The 13,743-nt window shown below is 34.1% G+C and overlaps 1 protein-coding gene across 7 annotated transcripts in view; it reads right to left on the reverse strand.

Moving 5' to 3' along the window:
- Positions 1–13,743, reverse strand: part of PTBP2 (polypyrimidine tract binding protein 2) — a 109,763-nt gene that overhangs the window by 67,673 nt on the left and 28,347 nt on the right. The window lies entirely within an intron of this gene.

Raw genomic sequence — 13,743 nt, forward strand, 5'->3', positions numbered from 1 at the left:
TCTAAAATGCAATGATGAAATGTAAAGTAGATGCTAATTTTTGCATACCTAGTACTTCAATAAAAAGATTTGATAAAATGATTAGCATCATATCTAATTTTATGTAATGTCTTAGATTTCATTTTAGGTTTGTCAATTCCCACTCCCATTCCTCAAGCAGCTATCACACAATAGAGAATGGTCACTTTTCACAGCACTGCTTTTCATTGAGAATCTGTTCCAGAAATATTTGGATTATGCTTAAATTATGATTAAAACAATAAGTATTTAAGCTACATTCCAATGAACTTAAACTAATGATATTTAAGATGCTATTGCCCATGAAACTTTTAATGAAACTATAAACAAACAAGTTTGCTATATAAATTAGATTATTTGAGATAATTTTTTGAAAATTTAAAAAAAAAATGACACCTTAAAACTGAGAGCATCAATACATGTAACTAATATACAGTGTTTTTCATTCAGTTGTTCATTTTGGATTGATGTTCCTCTTCAAAAATGTTAACATTCCTAAAAAATTAAGACCAAATGTGTTTTATATGCTTCCTTTACCACATTTATTTACCCAGGCATTCTCTGTGCCTGAAATATTACCTACCCCATGCCCTCCCAATTTCAATTTACCCACCAATCCCAATTTCAGCCTTCTATACTACTAACAATCCTTCAAAGCCAACCTCAAACAACAACTCTTTGCACATGGTAGACATTCCGGTATGACATACTTCATACAACACAATGTATCCTTATCTCTTCTCCTTTTATTATTTTATTTTGTTCTGCCTTTTCAGCATTCACAAAGCTACCATTTATTAAAATGTCTATGTAGAAATCACTGTGCTTGGTCCTAGGATATAAAAAATTTTAAGCTATGTTCTTTTTTTCATTGACATTATCATTTCAAAAAAGATCACAGACTCAAAGAGTTAGAGCTATATTGAAAGGTCCTTTGTAGTCAATGAATTCGTTTTAGATAAGGAAACTGAAGTCCAGAAGAAGAGTAAAGTGATATATGCCCAGGGCCATACATTCATTTAAGTGACAGAACTGGGACACAAACCTAAGTCCCCTGACTCTAAATAAAAAAAAAAAAATAAAAAAAAGTTACGCTAATGGAAATTACTGTTATTTCAATAATTTTCATTATATTAAAAACTTGATCTTTATTCATGGCACAATACTATATATTGTTTTTAAATAATTAAGACAACCTCTAAGGCTGTTTCTCAAATAAGCCATAAAAGTGCAATCTAAAACCAAACATAAATAATTCTAAAATAACCTGTCATTTTTGATTACCTTTGCTTCACAGAATGATATCATTTCAAAGATAGAATGGATCACTGGAATAATTTATTCCTAACTTTTTTTTTCCTTTTTAAGAATCCTTTCAATGATATTGCTGACAAGTGGTCATCTAGTTTCCATTCGAGAATCTCTAGTATGGAAGAATTCAATACCATCTTAAAGTTGCCCTTTCCATTTTTGGAGAGCTCATGTTGAACTCATATAACATATATGTTTACATATATATGCACATATACATATATGTGCATACAAATATGTATTATTCTTTAGAAATCAGAATGATATGCCTTTAAATTACAGTTGCAAAGTAGCTCCATTAGCTGTACATTTTATCCTCCAAATAAGAAACAAGAAAAAATAAGTAAATCAGTAATTTTTCTTCTTTAAGAATGATTAGGTAATGACAAGAATAATTACTAAATTAATACTAATTCTAAAATATAGAAATCATGGAAAAAAAACTATATAGTTTAACAAAAATTAATAATTAAAATTTTTACCTCAAGACCAATGGGTAGAAACCAACTGACCTTATTTGCAACTCAGAAATCATTACCATGTGACAACTTTTCAACACTCTTAATAAAGGGAACACAGTGGCCTAGTAAGGGGAGGCAGGATGAAGTAAGGAAGAGGGGAGTAGCATAACAGAAAAATAGGTAGAAAAGTTTTTTTCCTGTCCTCCATCCCTAGCAACCTGTTCCATTATTCACCTTCCATTTACACCTAGGAAAAAATAACAAACTTCATATAAAAGTCAAGAATCTAAAATATGATAATGACAAAAAGTAGAAAGGATTCCAACAGTATCAGATTTCCAACTCTATTATAAAGTACTAATCATTAAAAATTATTTAGTACCAATTAAAAAAGAGATCAGTAGAAAAAACTGGGTACACAACATACATAAACAGAGTAACATAATATTCAGAAACCAAAACACTATACAATTACTGGAGAAGTAATCGCTATTTGGGAATATGAAAAGCAGTCTGACCAAAATTAGACTATTAGACCAAAATTTAAAATATTTTTCTGTATATGTCCTATATGTAAATAGTTAATCATATACTGTTCCCTCCATTATAATGTTTTGTTGGACAATGTTTTCCTCGTTACAGCACAATGTCTGGGCACATAATTAAGTGCTTAATAAATTCTTGCTGATAGACTGGCTGATTATAGTCTCTCTAAAAGGCCTTTTCCAGATCAGAACCAGTAATTATAGGGGAAGCAATGTCGAAAAGACAAATTAAAAGACCAGAAACAACCTGTAGTGAGGGCAATTATTTCAAAGGTAAGATGACAGAACCAAATAGCAGATTCTGAGTGAGAAAACAGTATTAGAAAGCTAGTTAGCTATGAAGAGGCAAGACAACTGGGGGGAGAGGGGGAAGCCTTTTTGTGCATGTACACAGAAAGAGTCAGAAGGAGAGAAAAGTATAATATACTTCAATAACCCTTTAAGGCAAAGGACACTACTTCTGGGGAATTATCTTTTCAATGAGTTCAATGCCACATTCTTGGCATAGAACTGTAGTTATGTATAGCTGAACCAAGTATGACAAACTCAATCTCTAGCTATCTTTGCTACCAGAGAACATTCAGAATCATACCCGTGTTTCCCCAATAATAAGACCTATCCCGAAAATAAGCCCCCCCCCCCTGCTGTGTAAGATTCCTTTAAAATAAGCCCTCCCCCGAAAATAAGCCCTGTTGAGATTGCTACTGGAGTGAAAGTGATCCCCTGTGCTACACGCTACCTTATGGTACCACCCTCTGTATACACCGTCTCCCCACCCCCCCCACCCCAACACACGCCACGCTCTGAGCTGCATCCAATCAGAGCTGCAGCAGTGAGCTCGTCATCCTGTTCTTCCCCAGTGATTTGCTTGCTGGTGTCATTGACAGCAGTGCCGTGGAGGAGAGCTGAGGCAGGACAACATAAAAACCCGGTGTGTAAGCGAGAGTGAGGGGGTATGATGGAGGATAAAAGAAGAACTCAGAGGGCATCATGGAGGATAGAAGGAGCACTCAGGGAGCCCGATGGAGTTAAAACATTATTGAGGGGCATGATGGAGTGAAAAGAAGGACTAATGGTCATAATTTTATTATTCTGTCTGCAAGGGTCACCTGTGTTTTGGCAATTCATTTGGATGGAAAGAAAGCCACACCTCTAATCATCAATAAGGGCAAGAAAGATAAGATTGAATGTGTATCAGGCATTTATGTTCTTGAAACCAAAAAAGCTTGGTGTACACAAGCTGTTATAAGAAAGTGGGTTGATTTAATGCTGCCATTTGTTATGCGAGGTAATCAAAGAGGTCTGATAATCTGGGATTCAGCCAGCACTCACCCACTAAAGAAATGAAGAACTTCCTTGCAGAGAGAAGAATAGATCAAGTAATGATTCCTGCAGGAATGACTGCCTATCTCCAGACCCTTGATATTGCAATAAACAAGCCATTCAAGGACCATTTGTGCATGGAAGTCAATGATTACATTGAAAACAGAATGGAAAGAAATCAGCGTGAAAACTCTGTGAAGCCCTGTCTGCAAGAAGTTGTGACTCAGGTGAAGCAGTCATGGGATAAAATTACTGACAGCTGTGTCACCAAGGCACTACGAGCAGGTTACCTGGACAAGACATGTTCATTTAAAGAGAGCTATATTGCTGGACATGACAGATTGGGTCCACTTCTTCTGAAGGAAGTAGAGGCGCAAGACATCCAGGACGGAATTCAGGGTATGGACACTTATGACGATGTTGTTGAAGAAGCTGACATGATCATTATTGGATAAAGGTTACTTTTTTTTGTTCACATTTACCTGTTTATTAAAATTGCTGTCAATGTTCATTAAAATAAGCCCTCCCCTGAAAATAAGCCCTTTAGTGTTTTTGTTTGGTTTTTTTTTGGTCCAAAAAAATAAGAAGACAGCATCTTATTATCGAGGAAAAATGGTACAAGATTTTAAGCTTCAGGACTTTAGAAGGCCCATATTAAACATATCCATCCCAGATACTAGACCTCAGAGAACCAAAGGTAAAGAATGTTCTCACTTCAGAGGCAGAGAAAGGAATTGAGAGTTTGCTCCTCCTACAGAATATGAAATGGAAACCTCAGAGATAATGAACCTGTGTACAAATTTCAAGCTCTGAGTATAATCCATTTTTACAAACTGAAATCTACTTTATCATTGACTTATCTTTTTCAATACTGTGGCCAAGAGCCTCATTTTGCCAAAGTTGTCTGTCATTCTCATTTCTTTCTTGTTCTTAAGAAGCAGATTGTCTTCTAATCCTCTGGTGACCCAAAATCTTCAGAGTTGACCAACAGTTGCTTTCCCAATTTAACTTAACCTTCCTTTCTAGTCATATATTCAAAACTCTCACTCCCTGAATACTACTAATAATTAAGTCAAAAAGGGTCTAAATCCCCTGTGTAAAACACCAGTAACAAGTAGTTTATGTGCCTGAATACTTCCAGTAACTGAGAATTCACTATTTAGAATATAGCATATTTAGATTGACATCTTACCTTTCTATCTGAAACCCCAGACTTAGGACAATGATTTGAATAAAGTAAGCATTTAATAAATTTTTTTAAATCTTCCTTATATTGAATCAAAAAGCTACATCCCTATTAACTTCTAACCACTGTTATTATTTCGACCTCCAAGAGCTACAAAGAATAAATTTATTTCCTCTTCCAAATGACAGTCCTTCAATATCTGAAGACAGCTCTAATGTCTCCTCCAAGACTTGTGCTTCAGATAAGGATCTCCAGTTTCCTCAACTGTTCCCATATGACAAGATTTTTCAGATTTGTCACCATTCTAGTTACCTTTTTCTTGATATACTTCATTTTATCAATTTCTTTCTTAAAACACAGTGCCCAGAACTGGACATAGCATTATAGCTGTCTGGACTGAACAGAACAAACTACATCATCCATAAGTTATACTTCTACACATGCAACTTCTAGTCATTTACCCTTGAGTTTGTGCTGAAAAAAAGCATTTAAAAAAATTTTTTTTAAATATAAACTGCCATACAAATCAGTCTTCTTCATTCTATCCTTACAAATGAGTCTTGTAAATTCAGGACTTAACATATTTATGATCACTAATGCTTCTTAATTTCAGATCAGAATTATATCCCCCATCAAATTTAGCAGTTTACATTTAAATTAAAATAAAAATACATTTAAAGCAGTTTAAATTTAAAGTCTATGTATAAGTTTTATTGATATGCTTACTTTACATACAGGGGATTTTAAAGAGTCTAACTTTAAAGAACATTTTAAAGAAAACCTTTTAAGTCAAAACAATCTCTACCCCAAGTTAAGTGTGAACATGTAGTTTTGAAAAGAGTAGAGTTATGCTAAGGCAGGGATAATATTCATTATCAAAACAGTAGAGAATAACTATAGAAGATAGAAAAAATATAGTCAAGTTTTTATTATTTGCAAGCTGAAAGTTCTCTGAACATCAGGAATACATTTACTTAAAAGTACAAAAAATATTTTCCAGAGAAAAACCAAGTTCTTATTGGAATTGCTATTTTATTGTGAATTATCTGTGCTTTGTCAATTTTACTCTAATGAACTCAAGGCACTAAACAACTTTTCTACTCTCCAAAACATCCTTTCTCCACAAAGTACTATAGCAAAGCATAACTTAAAATTAGGTATTTAAAATGAAAAGGCATCTTTACACAACAAGGACCCAGTAAAATTACCTTTATCAAGTAATCAGCATAAATGAGTAATTACATTTTTATTTATATTTATGAAAATAAGAGGAAAAAAGCTCATGCTTCAGAGCTTAAGAATTGCTTGAGATTTTATCTCAAAGCATAAATCTAACAATATGCTATTCTTAGAAGCTAAGAATATTTCTTGAAAAAATAAGGAAAAGAAAATGCACATATTATTTTCAAAATATCCTATATCAATATCATCCAATAGTATTATTATCAATTTTATTTCCATCTACCAAAAGTTTTTTAAATCCAATAAACTAGAACTGAAAAACCAGTTTTTTTTTTAAAGAAGAAAAACAGTTTTTTACGAACAACTTTCTCGTGTTACATAAAGATTCTTCTTTTCAAATTCTGAAAGTGAAGGATAAGCTCAGGACATGAAAGTAAGAAAAATACTTAACTTTTCATTTCTTAAAGGTAATAATTGTTCATGAAAATCTGATAAATTGGGAAGAGTAGGGACAATGCTACATAATGACACATTATATTACTTACAATGGAAAGAATACCCCAGCACTGGAGTCCAAAGAAATGGGTTTGATAATCATTAAATCTTAGACTTGAAAAGAATGTCAAAGGAAATCAATCTGTCACCTAAATTAAAAATCTTCTATACAATATCATTTTAACTAATATTTACATACTGCTGTAAGGACTGCCAAATGTTATACATACTTTACTTCATTTAATACAGGTACCCTGAGCTACTACAGGATATTATCATCTCCATTTTACAGATAAAGAAAATAAGGTTTTCAGATTCAGTTAAGTGTTAGATTTGTAATGTGATCCCAGGAATTACCCTAGGCAAGTCTAGTATTCTATACACCCTGTTACAATTCCAACAAAATCATGCAATCTCTGCCTACAGACTTTCAATCACAGGAAATTCATTATCTTTCAACGAAGAATAATACTCCAATAGTTGTCATGGCTAGAAAGGTTTCTCTATTATAAGCAAAATTTGCCTCCATTTAACATCCATTCCTTGAAACATGCATAGTCAATCAGAAGAAACCCATTTTTTTACATGAGAATTCTTTGAATCTGGAGTATAGTAATTACACAGTCCTCTAAATAAGAGTATAGTGATTACATCTGTCTTAATAAGTTCCTCTTATTCTCAGTTTCTTAGACTGATCTTTGTATAGTAGAATCACTGTTCTAGTAACCTCATTCTGTAATGGCTGTTCTACTTTATTAAGTCTTGAATAGATAATTAATGAAATTATGAAATAAGGGCAAGCACATCTGGTTTGGGGGGTACTGGATGGGAAAAACCGTAAGTGGCAATAGGAAACAGGGAAGGAAATATTTAACAATACAGAGTACAGAGATAAGTGGTGATGAGAGTACAAAAGAAAATGGCATGAGATGTTGAAGGAAGGAGTATTAAGAGGCAAAGATTATCAAATAACGATGGATTAGACTTGAGAGCACCAGGCATCATGAACCTGATGAAGATGTTCAAGGGATAAGAGTTGAAATCTCACTTTTAAAAGGATTTTTGGGGAAACAGACAAACTTCTACCTGTGCTACCTTGGAGTTATTAATTCATAAACATATCCAAATCATTTTAAAGTTATTGGTTAAAACTTCAAAGTTGTCATCTCAGAGTCATCAAAACTTTTAAAAATGTTTTGCTGGTCTGGAGTTGTGGAGGTCAGAATTTTGTCTGAAATTTATATAACACAGAATTAAAGACCTTGACAAGCACGACCTAAATGCTCTCCCTGATTCAGCACATAATATCAGGATGTGAATTTTGATTAATATATGATATAATTTGCAGATTATGCTCCTTTGGTCTTTAAGACAGTTTGTACATGCCCTCCAAGTTCCTTTTGGCATCTTATTTCCTGCTACTGCTCTTTTAAGATGTCTACTTATAAACTTACTGATTTAGAAGGGGGTGAAGGGTGATTTCAGGGGGCATCAGAAAAAGACACAATTTTAACATAAGTACTATCAATCTAATTCAAGTATGAGAAATCCCAGACTCAATTTCAAAATGAGCTGTTTTTTTTTGGTTGTTTTTTTTTGAGGAGAGGGAGGGAGTAGAAGAGAAAGGGGAGAGGGAAAGACGAGAGGAGGGGGAGAGAAGGGAGAAAAAGGGAAGGGAGGAAAGGAAAGAGAAAGGAAGAGGGGGAGGGGAAGAGAAGAGAGGAGGAGAGGAGAGAAGAGCTACTGGACTGGTAGAGCCAAGACCAAGCTTTTCTAATTTAGTCCCCTTCCACTTAACCTTTAATTGGTTCCTGATAGGCCCTAGGAGCACCCTCTTCCCCACTTCACAGTGTATAGATTTGTGTAAATGCTCCTTCTGGGACGAGAAGGTAATATACATGAGCCTCAGCAAAAAAGAAAAGTCTTCTCCCACTCATTGAGCCTGACCAGTTTAAACCAGTTTCTAGCCTAGACCACTTTATCAGAATTTTGTAGCCACGTCCATTTCTCTTTCTGAAAAAAGCTCATTATTCAATGATACTTATTATTTTACATCACCCAAAAGCTGTGAAATTTCAGTATTTCTCACATGAGAAATTCCGATTTGATGCTTTTCTCTAAAAGATCAGAAAAACTTTATCCCACATTAATTTAAGTAATGCTACCCACATTAAAAAAAAAAAAATCTATCACCTGGTGGTCAACCTTCTGAATGTAGACATCTTTTAAATAAGCTACCCAGGCAAATAACAATTAGACACAGCCTAAAATGTGAGAAGCTTGATTGCCAACTGGGGCAGAAGAGATAAGAAATGAGAAAGGTCAGGAGAAAGCATTGGACAAAAGGCAGGGAGAGGTTAAAAATGTCAAATCTTAAACTAAAAAGGAAGAGCAATTGCCTGAGAATAAATTTAAGGTATATGCCCAAACAAGAAACCACAATGCAGAAACAAATTTAACAAATTGTTTGAATCAACCTCAGTCATTAATTCTGCAGTTTTTTAATAAATATTGCTTACACTATTCACATACCTGTTCCTTACAAATAGGAATGGTCCCTGAAGACTTCCCCTAACTTAGAAGTTTTATCAGCATATAAGCTCATATGGATACAGGCTAAAAAAATATCCTTCAAATGTTTTCACTATACTCAGCAGAGGAGACTTATCTATTATAAATTTGGGAAAGATGAAATGAGGAAAGGAAATAGGGTATGGAAAATTAATAAGCAATAATACTATGACCAGACCATAACACAATAGCTTATGAATCCAGTTGAGATTACATAATTCCAATTTGTAATAGATAAAAACTAGCTGGATTTGAAATTCTATTATTTATTTAATTTTAGGCTTAAAACCCCGTAGAGTAGATAGGGAACAACTTCTGACCTTTCAGACTCAGATTTCAAGTTAAGTAATTTTGTTCTATTCTTGCCACTCTGAACATAATTCTTCTTGTGATAAACATAAGTTTTAATTTTCAAAAGGGAGGGAGGGAGGGAGGGAGGGAGGGAGAAGATTTGGATAGCTTTATCATTTCTCCACTAACCATACCAAGTTGAGGCCCTATCTCTTGGGATGCAGACCACTTTACTTGGAAGGCAAAATCAACTCGGGCTCAAATCTCATCTCCGAGTCCTACCAATATGAGCCCGAGAGCAAGTTACTTAAGCTTTTTAGCTTCCATTTCTTCAAGTGCATAATAGAGGCAACATTAGTTATAATACAATCAATAATTTTCCAAGTCTCAAAGTTTCAATGTAGTCCAAAAACTTTTCCCTTCACTCAGAACTTTATATATAGATATATATCTATCTATCTATATAATAGATAGATAGATAGATATTCTCCAGACCCCATACCCACAGGCAATTCAATTTTTCCTACTTGGCCATATCAAGGAAGACAAAAACTCTCTTTGTGCAAAGCTTGAGGGTTAGGGAAAGTAAAAGAGGAGGAATCTGGAGAACAGAATATTCAATATCCTTGCTGCAAATTTTATTGCATAGAATACCAAAATTCTCATAGCAAAGAATAAAATTTCAGAGCCTCTGTTGTAAGGCTTACTTATGCTTGTTGTGCATTCAGTATTTATAATTGTAACTATGCCCAAAGAGCTATGAAATTGCAAACTTTTTGGTCCAACAGTATCTCTATTGGATCTACATCCCAAAGAGAGCATTAAAAAGGGCAAAGAATCCACATGTGCAAAAATGTTTGTAGCAGCCCTTTTTGTAGTAGCAGGGAACCAGAAATTGAATATGGATGCCCATCAGCTGTGGAATGACTGAATAAGTTATGGCATATGAATGTAATGGAATATTATTGTTCTATAATAAGAAACAAGCAAGCAAACCAATTTCAGAAAAGCCTGGAGAGGCTTACATGAATTGATGCTAAGTGAAATGAGGAAAACCAAGAGAACATTGTACACAGCCACAAGAAGATTATGTGAAGATCAACTCTGATGGAAGTGGCTCTTTTCAACAATGAGGTGATTCAAGGCAATTCTGAAAGATTTGCGATGTAAAGAGCCATTTACCATTTGTATCTAGAAAGAATTATAGAGACTGAACGTGGATCAAAGCATAGCATTTTCACCTTTATATTATTACTGTTTGTTTAACCCCTCCTCAAATTGCCTCCACCCCGTGTCCCTCCTTTGAGCTGATTTTTCTTGTGCAGCATGACGAAAATGGCAATATGTTTAGAAGAACTGCACATGTTTGATCTATATTGGATTGCTTGTTGTCTAGAGGAAGGGAGAAAAATTTGTAATATGGAGGAAAGAAGAAGGAAAAGAAAAAGGGATAGGGGGGGAAGGAAACAGAGAAGGAAAGAAAGGGGGGAAGGCAGATAGCATTTTTCATCATGTGTCCTTTGAGGATTGTCTCAGATCAATGTATTGCTGAAAATAGCCAAGGCATTCAGTTCTTCTTTGTACAACACTGCTGTTATTGCATACAATGTGTTCCTGGTTCTGCTCATTTCACTTTGTTTTAGTTCATGTATATCTTTCCAGATTTTTCTGAAATCATTCTGCTTGTCCTTTGTTATAAACAATAATATTCTATTACAATCATATACTATGTGTTCAGACATTCCCCAATTTATAGGCATCTCTTCAATATACAATTCTTAAATACCACAAAAAAGAGCTGATATAAATATTTTTGTCCCAATAAGTCCTTCTACGCACTCCCTTTTTTTTATCTCTTTGGGATAGACTTGACATCAGTATTGCTGGGTCAAAAGGTAGGTACAGTTTTACAGCCTTTGAGGTGCACAAAACAACTGCTGGAACAACTAAGACAACTTCTCCATTCTTGTATTCATCTTCCACTTATTTCTTGCTCCCATCATTCTTTGTTCTTTTTAAATCTAAGCTGGTCAGCAAATTCTAACTTCTTATTTATTATATATGGCTGAAGGACTTCCTTCTTGACAGCTTCCCATTGCTTTTATGTCAACTTGTTTATATTTAGGCATTAGAGGCTCTAACTTATCATTTTTTGAAATCTACTCTTCAAAAGTTAACAGTTTGGCTTCAAACTATTCCCCACATTCTCTATTTGTCTTTTATGAATTCCAAGAAAACATGGTCACACGTCCCCAAGATTCAGTCACTTCTACACTTGCAACAATCTGAAAAAGGCCTTGGTTGTTTGTATCATTTCTTCTGTATTCTGAAAAATTAAATTTATCAACTTTTTTGTTTTTGTTAAGAACTCAATGCCAAACGTTATATACATGAAATCAATGATCATAACTATATTTTGGTTCTATAAGAACATTGTAGTCTGTATCAAGAACTCATCTTCTATTTCCACTAAATGGCTAAATTCTAATAGTTTTTTTCAGCATGTTATTCATTTGGATGTGACCATAGCTTGTATATCTACCTATTTACCTTGGGTTTCTATTTCTATTTCTTATTTACCTTAGACATTTTTCTTTAGTCCCTAGAATTTGTCAGGTAAAGCAAACAGTAAAACAAAAAATGGAGGTCCTTCTCTCCATTATCTTCCCATCCACCACCAAAATGTGTTCCTATTTCTTCTATAATATCTCCCTTCCTTTTTCTTGTCAATAAAGCTTAAAACAAAAAACTCTTCTTGCCCTTATTCCTGGACAACCTCCATTCATTTTGAGCTTCCAGTAGTCCAAATATTATTCTTATATAATTGTCACACACTTATAGTCATCATCATCCATTACTTACTCTTGCTTCCTTCCTTTTCCCTTGTTTCCTTCTATACTTGCATCTTTAAAAAAATATAAATTTGTCAGTGAGAAACTCAATGAGTTTCCTAAATTAACTCCCTCTATAGGAGGGATGGGCAACGTCCAAACATTCCCAGGTGACAACAAACTCCCACTGCTTGAGTTCTTTAAAGTGATAATTTTGTATGGCCTAGGAATGATGTTATATATATCCAAATAGCCTTTGGCAGAAAAAGGGTTCCCCACTGCTGTCTTATAGGATTCTAGGTTTTTATATCCTTTTTCTGAACTTCAGGAATCTGCTCCCTAAAAGAGGGTGTGATTGTGTAGATAAGAGAGAGGAAAATCAACCAATGGCCTTCCACCCATGTATTGGAGAATTCCGGTTCTTCCTTGTTGGAGATTACCACAACTAGAACATCATTCCAATCACAAATCTCAGTGATAACAATGAGGTCATACTTAACTGTATACAATGAAATCCCATATCCAACTCACTATCTATTTTTTGCAGATTGATGTAAAAACATGGAGGTCCTGAATACTGTTTCTGTTCTTCATTATTTTCTCACATGAATTACAAAGTATCTCTATTGCAATGTTTTTTCTTAGGTCAACATATTAAGTATTCCTTAACATTTAGTAGTTTCTTTTTTTTACTCTCTCCACTCTTCAAGAATATAAGTCTTTCAAATTCAACTGTCCAGTCAGCTAGGTGGCCTAATAAAAAGAGCACTGAGCTTGGAGTGAGAAAGAAGAATTGAGTTCAAATCCAGCCCTAAGATACAAGCTATGGGTTTTGGGTGAGGCAAGTCATTTACATTTTCTCTCAGTTTCCTCAACTATAAAATGAGGATAATAATGGTATCTACCTCCCAGTTTTGTTCTAAAGATAAAATTAGATAATATTTGCAAACTGTTTAGCACAATGCTTGGTACACAGTGGGCATATAAATGTTAATTACTACTAAATTCAAATAAACGTTTGCTAATATATAATTCCTTACAATGTTCTGTGCTAAACACTGACAACACGACACAAAAATGAAAGAAATGAAACATAGTTCATGTGATTTATACCTCATAAAGCCATTTATAAGGGACTGAGTCTATTAGTGGGCTTTTAACATTCATTTCTACATACCCTCCAATTGGCATCTTCTGTTAAATGTTGTAGAAATTAAAACATTCTCTAGTCACTGCAGGGACTATGATTATACAAAAGCATAAAATCTCACAATGTATTGTTATACTTTACATCTGAGCTATACAAGAGTTTCTGTTATTTTGTTAGTAGACATCTCTTTAAAATGTGATGACTAAAAATTATAAGCAAGAAAAAAATATAACTATGGACTTTATTCTCCCTCCTGAAATAAGAAAGCTTATATACACGAGGATAAAAACATCTTTTTTTTTTCAACTTTTTTCAAAAGATTTGTGAATTCCTTGTAAATATTCCCTCTAAAGTACAAATCACTATGTATGAATTTTCA

The sequence above is a fragment of the Antechinus flavipes genome, chromosome 4, assembly GCF_016432865.1.
Source record: "Antechinus flavipes isolate AdamAnt ecotype Samford, QLD, Australia chromosome 4, AdamAnt_v2, whole genome shotgun sequence".
NCBI lineage: Eukaryota > Metazoa > Chordata > Mammalia > Dasyuromorphia > Dasyuridae > Antechinus > Antechinus flavipes.